The sequence below is a fragment of the Lynx rufus genome, unplaced genomic scaffold (genome assembly GCF_022079265.1).
Source record: "Lynx rufus isolate CCGP_SWC_20201006 ecotype Redwood Valley unplaced genomic scaffold, mLynRuf1.p SCAF_6, whole genome shotgun sequence".
Lineage (NCBI taxonomy): Eukaryota > Metazoa > Chordata > Mammalia > Carnivora > Felidae > Lynx > Lynx rufus.
In genome coordinates this window covers 145,275,500-145,283,509 of record NW_025814878.1, presented here as the reverse complement: position 1 = coordinate 145,283,509, position 8,010 = coordinate 145,275,500, and the positions used below count along the sequence as shown (strand labels likewise).

General features: G+C 37.0%; 1 pseudogene; it reads right to left on the bottom strand.

Annotated features, from left to right (window-relative positions):
• Positions 1-566: 566 nt before the first annotated feature.
• LOC124527904 (olfactory receptor 2J3-like) lies at positions 567-1,494 on the bottom strand (annotated as a pseudogene).
• Positions 1,495-8,010: the final 6,516 nt, after the last annotated feature.

Genomic DNA, 8,010 nt, shown 5'->3' with positions numbered 1-8,010 from the left:
GCTTGAACTCATGAACCATGAGATCATGACCTAAGCCAAAGTCAAGAGTTCAATGCCTAATTGACCTGAGCCCCCCAGGCTCCCCTTAACATATTATTTTTAAAAATCATCCCCTAGGGGTGACTGGGTGGCTCAGTCAGGTAAGCATCCAACTCTTGATTTCAGTTCAGGTTATGATCTCTCCATTTGGTGAATTCAAGCCTGCATTGGGCTCAGTGCTCTGTGGAGCCTGCTAGGGATTCACTCTCTCCCTCTCTCTCCTTCTGTCCCTCCCCCACTAGTGCTTCCTTTCTTTCTCTCTCAAATTGAATAAATAAACTTTTTAAAAAGTCCCTAATTTCTATGGACACTAAATATGGAATTATTAAAGATTAAAGTGTTACAAATCAAAAAAGTTACCTTTAGATAATATTTTAGAATTATCAATAAAATGTTTACAAAGTTAGGACTGAACTTTCGTCTATGCTTACTGGGTTGTAAATTAAAATAAGTATCAAAGAAAAGGGAAACCACCATCCAAGATGGACGAGACTGAACAAAAGTTGCAGGATAAAAATCGTGTTCTATCACATCTCCCACTCCCATCCCACTAGTCTCCTTACTGCCCTTCTACATCTTTGTTTTTGAGAGTGTAGATTAGAGGGTTGAGGCTAGGTGTGACAACAGTATAAAAGAGGCCAATGAACTTGCCTTAATCTTGAGAACTTCCTGATGGTGGCTGCAGATGTATGTGCATGATTGGAATGAAAAAGAGGGACACAACCATAAAATGGGCTCGACATGTCTCAAAGACTCTCTGAAGTCTGATTGATGACTGCATTCTAAACACACCCAGGGCAATGGCATCATATGAGCTGAGAATAAGGATGAGTGGTATCAGGACGAAAATGGAGCTCATGATCAGGAGGGTCAGCTCCTTAGCACGGGCATCAACACACGATAATCAGAGCAGTGCTGGAACTTCACAGAAGAAATGGTCCACTTGGCGATGTCCACAGAGGGGGACCCAGAAGGTAAAGGAGGAATGAAGTGCTGAGGCGATAAAGCCACTGACCCAGGAAGCCATAGCCAACAGGTGGCTGAAGCAAGCGTTCATGACCATGGTGTATTGCAGGTGTCTACAGACAGCTGCATAACGGTCATAGGACATGAACACCAGGAGGACGCACTCTGGTTCCCAATGCGAGGACAAAGTAAAGTTGAGTCATGCAACCAGCATAAGAGATGGTCTTTTCTGGGCCCCAGAGGTTAACCAGCAACTGAGGGATGGAGCTCGTGGTGTAGCAGAGATCCAGAAAAGAGAGGTTTGAGAGGAAGAAATACATGGAAGTGTAGAGATGGGCGTCCAGGCATGACAAGACAATGATTAAGAGGTTGCCTATCAATGTCAAGTAGAACATCAAGATAAGCACAAAGAGAATTACTTCCAGATGAGGCCAATGAGAAAAACCTAGTAAAGTAGCCTTCAGAACTTATATGATTTCCCATCATCATTCACTGTTTCCCAGTACCTGAAGAAAGAATCATAAACTCAAAGGCTGCTTACTCATTGTTAAACACTGGCCAGTAGACTGGGGAAAAAGTATGCCATTTCCAAAATGCTCTTGTTTCAGTAACATTTTTATAGTTTTTATGTTCATTCAGATGTTTCTTCCTGTTGTGGACACGATCAATAACTTCTCAAGTGAATGAGTTCATTTTATGAATCCCTAAGGTAGTATTGGATAAACAAAGATTGAAGATTATGTTCCATAGCCAAGAAGACAATTTTCATGAAAAATTACCTTTTTAACAAAAAACTTTCAATTTATTCCTCTTTTATGTATTTTCAGGCTACTTCCAATTTTGTGGTTTCAGAGAAAGGAATATCTCTACTCTTAATAATCCTACATAAATGAGAACTTACCATGAGATGAAAAACAACTCAGTAACAACTTTAAAATGTTAATATTGGGTGAAAAAAATAAATTTCAATTGCATTATGTTTATAGGAAGAACAAAATATTCTTATTCATTCGTGTATGTTAGCAACTTATTTTTTGACAAAAAAGAAATAACATCAACTGGAAGTATAAACAAAGGCACAGTGTGCACACACACACCCAAAAATGAGCATTCACACTATGAGCTAAGCCAAAGGTCTTAATCCTAATCGAGAAGTGAAATAACGTGGGGGATTTGGTGATGGAATGCTTCAGATCATAAATGAGACTACAAATAATTTTGAAAGACCAAAATGAAATTACATAATTGAAGAAAATTGCAGAGGAAGCAAAAGAAAAAGGGAGGGTGTTTGGAGTAGGAAACTGGACAGGAACCAGTGGTGCTTGGGACTGAATGTGTGTGAATCCCAACCTGTGAGGCATGGACAACAGCTGGAAACACAATTTCCACAAAAATTTCACATGCTCTAGAACAGCAGCTAAGACATTTGAACTCAAAGTTATAATTTATAATTATTCCACATTATGTTTTCTATAATTTCAAATTGAGCTTCTGAATAGAAAACTCACTGATTTTTAATAGGAAAAGATATGTGAATATTGCATAAAATCCAGTCATTAGTTTACCTTGTGGCTGTTATTTTGTGAAAAATAAAGTTAAGAAACTCCACTGTGCATTAATAGTTTGGTTTTCATTTGCTTATTTTCTCTTGTGTGTTACTAATCTTTCATAGAAAATACTAACACTTTATAATTGCTGCTAAAAGATGTAGTAACCCACATTTACATGTTCCCAGATAGCTTTGCCCCTCCACGTCTCCCCTCACTCTCTGACAGAAGACAGCAATCACAAATTCAGCCAGAACAGACCCGCATGCAGTCTTTTGAAGACTTTTACTAGCTCAAATATTGTAATCCTAGCACTTGAAAAAATTGCAAGGGATGTCTAATTGGTGAAGTTACAGCTGGAGAGATAGGAACACTGAATGTGGCCCAAGATTGTTAAGATCGATTCTCAAGTATATCTATACACCATTTTATATTATTCATAATGTAATTGTCATTAACCTCACAAGGAATGGGGGAAATTTTCCAAGGTATTTCTTTTTTATTTCCCTAAAATGAAAGATAATACACCACAAAATATTTTAACTCAAATGCTGTAGGTGTTTCCTCTGAGGCAGGCACAACTGTCTTGCATTACAAAGAAAGCTGCCTGAAATCATCACTACATTAATTAAAAGAAGGCAGCGGTTGTGTAACATTTCCTAAACTGCTATACCAGTCATTGTTCAGCATTCTCCTAGAAGTGAAGAGGAATAAGAGATAAGGAGCAAACTATCCATAATTCAAAAAAAGAGAAATTCAGAGATTTATGGCTTGATTTTCTTCTTAGTGGAAAAGAGGGACCTATCAAAGGCAGCTTTAGAATTGTGGAATAAAATATCTCTCTATTCTTCGAAGTCAGACATTATGGGGAAATGGATGGCATAGCCCTTTCTTCTCACCCCAGTGTCACTAACAGACATTCTCCTAATTCCTTTCATGTCTGTGACTTTGAACTAAACCTAGATCTTCTGCAGTGCTCTCTCAGCTTTTCCATACTGACCTTCCTGTATTTGTCCACTCTCCCCATTGTTCTCTTTGTGGTCTATGCTTTACCATTTACAAACCAACCAGCTCTCTAGCTGTCATGCAACCTGAGAACATCAACCTAACTGTCTTCCTATACCAACTGTGCTAATGTTCAAAATATAACCATGGAAAGCAAAGTCTAAAACAAACTGTAGTTATCATCATCACAGAAAAGAAAGCCTGGGCTTGTCCAGAAGATGTGCTTTGAGCAGAATGCAGGAATGCTTTAGGGCATTTAAGGTATCAGGGTATGAAACCCTTATCCCAGAGCAAATAGGGCCTTTAAGGAAACAAAATGAATAATGTGACATTATTTCCTTGACTGAGACCATGGGGAAGACAAATTCCAAAATTGCAATTAATACCCTTCAAGTAACTGTCAGTTAGAATGGTGTGATGTTCACAAGATAAGACTCTTCACAGAAATGCCTTGAACATGATGTTGCCCTTTTACTGGGATGCCACAGAAGTTATCACCAACCAACCGGAAAAAGGTGCTTTGAATTGTATTGTCAATGAAAGGAATGGATTCTGCTGATTCACCTGATTTTTCCCCTGCTCCCCATGGCGGTAAAGCCCAAATTTACCAGACAACTGGCAAGAAGTAAGGGAGATTCAGGAGCCATGAAACAGAAAAGCTGGAATACATTAAAACTCACCTTTTCCTTATTAACCTGGTACTTACTCTTTGAGAGCCAACCTACACCATTTATGCCTTCCTGATTGTCTTTAAGATTCAATTACAAGTTCATGCCAACAAAAGTTGAGAAAATCTATGTAAGAGCATTTAGAGCCCTAAATCCAATCCTTCCCTCAGCTTAGAGGATAACTGCCATGTCTATTCCCAAGCCAACAGAACTCTGGTATTTCATTCTCTGGAGAGGTCTCTAAACTACAGGTTGCCAGGCACATACCTTAACTAAACCCTAAACCTAACCCTAACCCAAACTCATAATTCCTAATCCCTAATTGAAATCCTAACCTAAACCTAACGCCTAGAGATGTCTTTGAACTACAGGATACCAGACACATAGTATAACTCTGGGGTTAACACTAACACTTTCCTTAAACTTAGCCGTAAAACTTACCCTAACCCTATATATATGAGGGGGAAATGTGGTATATATAGATAAAATGGAATATTACTCAACCATAAAAAGAATAAAAGCTTGCCATTTTCAATGATGTGGATGGAGCTAGAGTATTATGCTGAGCGAAGTAAGTCAATCATAGAAACACAAATACCATATGATTTCACACATATGTGAAATTTAATAAAAAAAAACGAACAAGCAATGAGAGAAAAAAGAGAGAGGTAACCCAAGAAGCAGACCCTTAACTATAGATAACAAACTGAGGGTTATCAGAGGAAAGGTGGGTGGGGAATGGGTTAAATGGTTGATGGAGATTAAGGAGGGCACTTTTTGTGATGAGCACCTGGTATTGTACAGAAGTGTTGAATCATTACATTCTACACTTGAAACTAGTATTACACTATATGTTAACTAACTGGAATTTAAATAAAAATTTTAAAAATCAAAAATAATCCAAATAATCTCTCAAACCTTTTACACTGAACAAAAAAGTTATCTCTACCATTTGTTTATTATTTCAAACATCATCCATTAACAACTTTCCTTGGCTTCCCATTAAAATCCCTGTGTCAGGAAGGAATTTTCATTTCCTGATAACTAATCACACTGCTAATGCTGTGGCCTGTTTTCTGTATTGCATGTCAACTCATCTGAGCCTAGCAGGAGTCATACACATTCATTTACAAGTCTTAGGTTTGCATCTCCCTTATCCCCTCCAAACTCTAGCAGTGTTTTAGTTCTACAATGAACCAAATTTATCTCACTTGCCTTTCATATTTGAACTCTGTCTGTGTACATTTGGCTTTATACACTGGCTTCCAATTCTACACTGGTTCTTACATGCCCTCCCTAATAAAGATAGCAAACACTTAATAGGAGTTAGACTATTAAGTGCACTTAATAGGAGTTAGACTATTTTAAACACTTTACATATATTGACCCTTTTAATCCTCACTGCTACCCTATAAGGAAGGCTAGTCTAATTATCAACTTCTCAAGATGAGGAAATCGGGGTACAGAGAACTTAAGTCACTCATCCACTACCACCATGAGAGCAGTGGTGGCAGCATTTGAAACCAAGTATGCTGGCCCCAAAGTTAGAACTCACTGTGGCTTTGATGTAATATTAAAGATCAGCCAAACACGTTTTGCAAATATATGTGAAAGACAAACTATTGCTATACAACGCCATGTTCCATTAATGTAAATCATTAGAGTCTCCTGTGATTTTATGGAGAAAATATGTAATATTCTGTTAGTATAAGGATAGAAAAGTGCAATATATTTTGTTATGTATGTTACATTAGGATTACACAATATTAATCTCAAAACTTATTTCATTTTAGAATTTAACCAATTTTATTAATATTTGAAAACTTCCAAACTCATTCTATAAGGTCAGCATTACTTTGATTCCAAAACCAGACAAAGACCCACTGAAAAGGAGAATTACAGACCAATATCCCTGATGAATATCAATTCACAAATTCTCAACAAGATACTAGCAAATCATTACCAACAATACATTAAAAGAATTATTCACCATGATCAATGGGATTTATTCCTGGAATGCAGGAATGTTTAAATATCTGCAATGAATCAATGTGATGTATCACATTAATAAATAAAGGTTAAGAACTACACAATCCTCTCAATAGATGCAGAAAAAGATTTGACAAAATACAGAGTCCTTTCTAGATAAAAAACCCTCAAGAAAGTAGGGATAGAAGGAATATACCACAACATGATAAAGGTCATGTATGAAAGACTCACAGATAATGTCATTCTCAATGGGGAAAATCTGAAATCTTTTCCCATCAGGTCAGGAACACATTAAGGATATCCACTCTCACCACTGTTATTCAACATACTACTGGAAATCTTAGCCTCAGCCATCAGACAACAACAACAAAAGTAATAATGAAAGGCATCCAAATCAGCAAGGAAGAAGTAAAACTTTCACTCTTTGCAGATCACATGATACTCCACCTAGAAAACCTGAAAGACTCTACCAAAAACCTGCTCTAATGGATACATGAATACAGCAAAGTCACAGGATATAAAATCAACTTAGACAAATCAGTTCCATTTTGATAAGCAGCAGAAAGAGAAATAAAGGAATTGATCCCATTTAAAATTACACCAGATCAGGAGCTCCTGGGTGGCTCAGTCAGTTAAGAGTCTGACACTTGGTTTTGGCTTAGGTCATGGTCTTGCATTTTGTGGGTTCAAGTCCTGCATCAGGCTCTGTGCTGACAGTGCAGAGTCTGCCTGGGATTCTCCTTCTCATTCTCTCTCTGCCCCCCCTTGCTATCTCTTTCTTGAAATTAACAAATACATGCAAAAACAATTTAAAAATAAAAATTAAATTACACCAAAACCCATAAAATACCTAGTACTAAACCTATCAAAGAGGTCAAAGATATGTACTCTGAAAACTATGGAAAGTTTATGAAAGAAGTTGAAGAAGACACAAAGAAGTGGAAAAACAGTCCATACTCATGGATTGGAAGAATAAATACTATTAAAATGTCAATACTACCCAAAGCAATCTACACATTCAATGCAATCCTTATCAAAATACCACCAGCATCCTTCACAGAGCTAGAACAAGCAAATCTAAAATTTGTATGGAACCAGAAAAGACCCAGGTAGCCAAAGTAATGTTGAAAAAGAAAACCAGAGTTAAAGGCATAACAATTCCAGACTTCAAGCTGTATTATAAAGCTGTAATCATCAAGGCAGTGTGATACTGGCACAAAAAAAAAAAAAAAACAGACACGTAGATTAATGGAATAGAATAGATAACCCAGAAACGGACCCACAATGATGGAAAACTAATCTTCAACAAAGCAGGAAAAACTATCCAATGGGGGAAAAAAATCTCTTCATCAAATGGCATTGGGAAAACTGAACAGTGGCAGGCAGAAGAGTGAACCTGGACTACTTGCTTACAGCCTACACCAAAATAAACTCAAAATGGATGAAAGACCTAAATGTAAGACAGGAAGCCATTAAAATCCTAAAGAAAACAGGCCACAACCTCTTTGACTTTGGTCATAGAAACTTCTTACTTGACATGTCTCCAGAGGCATGGAAACAAAAGCAAAGATAAACTATTGGGACTTCATTAAGATAAAAAGCTTCTGCACAGTGAAGGAAACAATCAACAAAACTAAAAGATAATCAACGGAATGGGAGAAGATATTTGAAAATGACATATCAGATAAAGGTTTGGTATCCAATATCTGTAAAGAAGTTATAAAACTCAAATCCCAAAATAATAATAATAACAATAATAATAATAATCCAGTCAAGAAATGGGTAAAAGACATGAA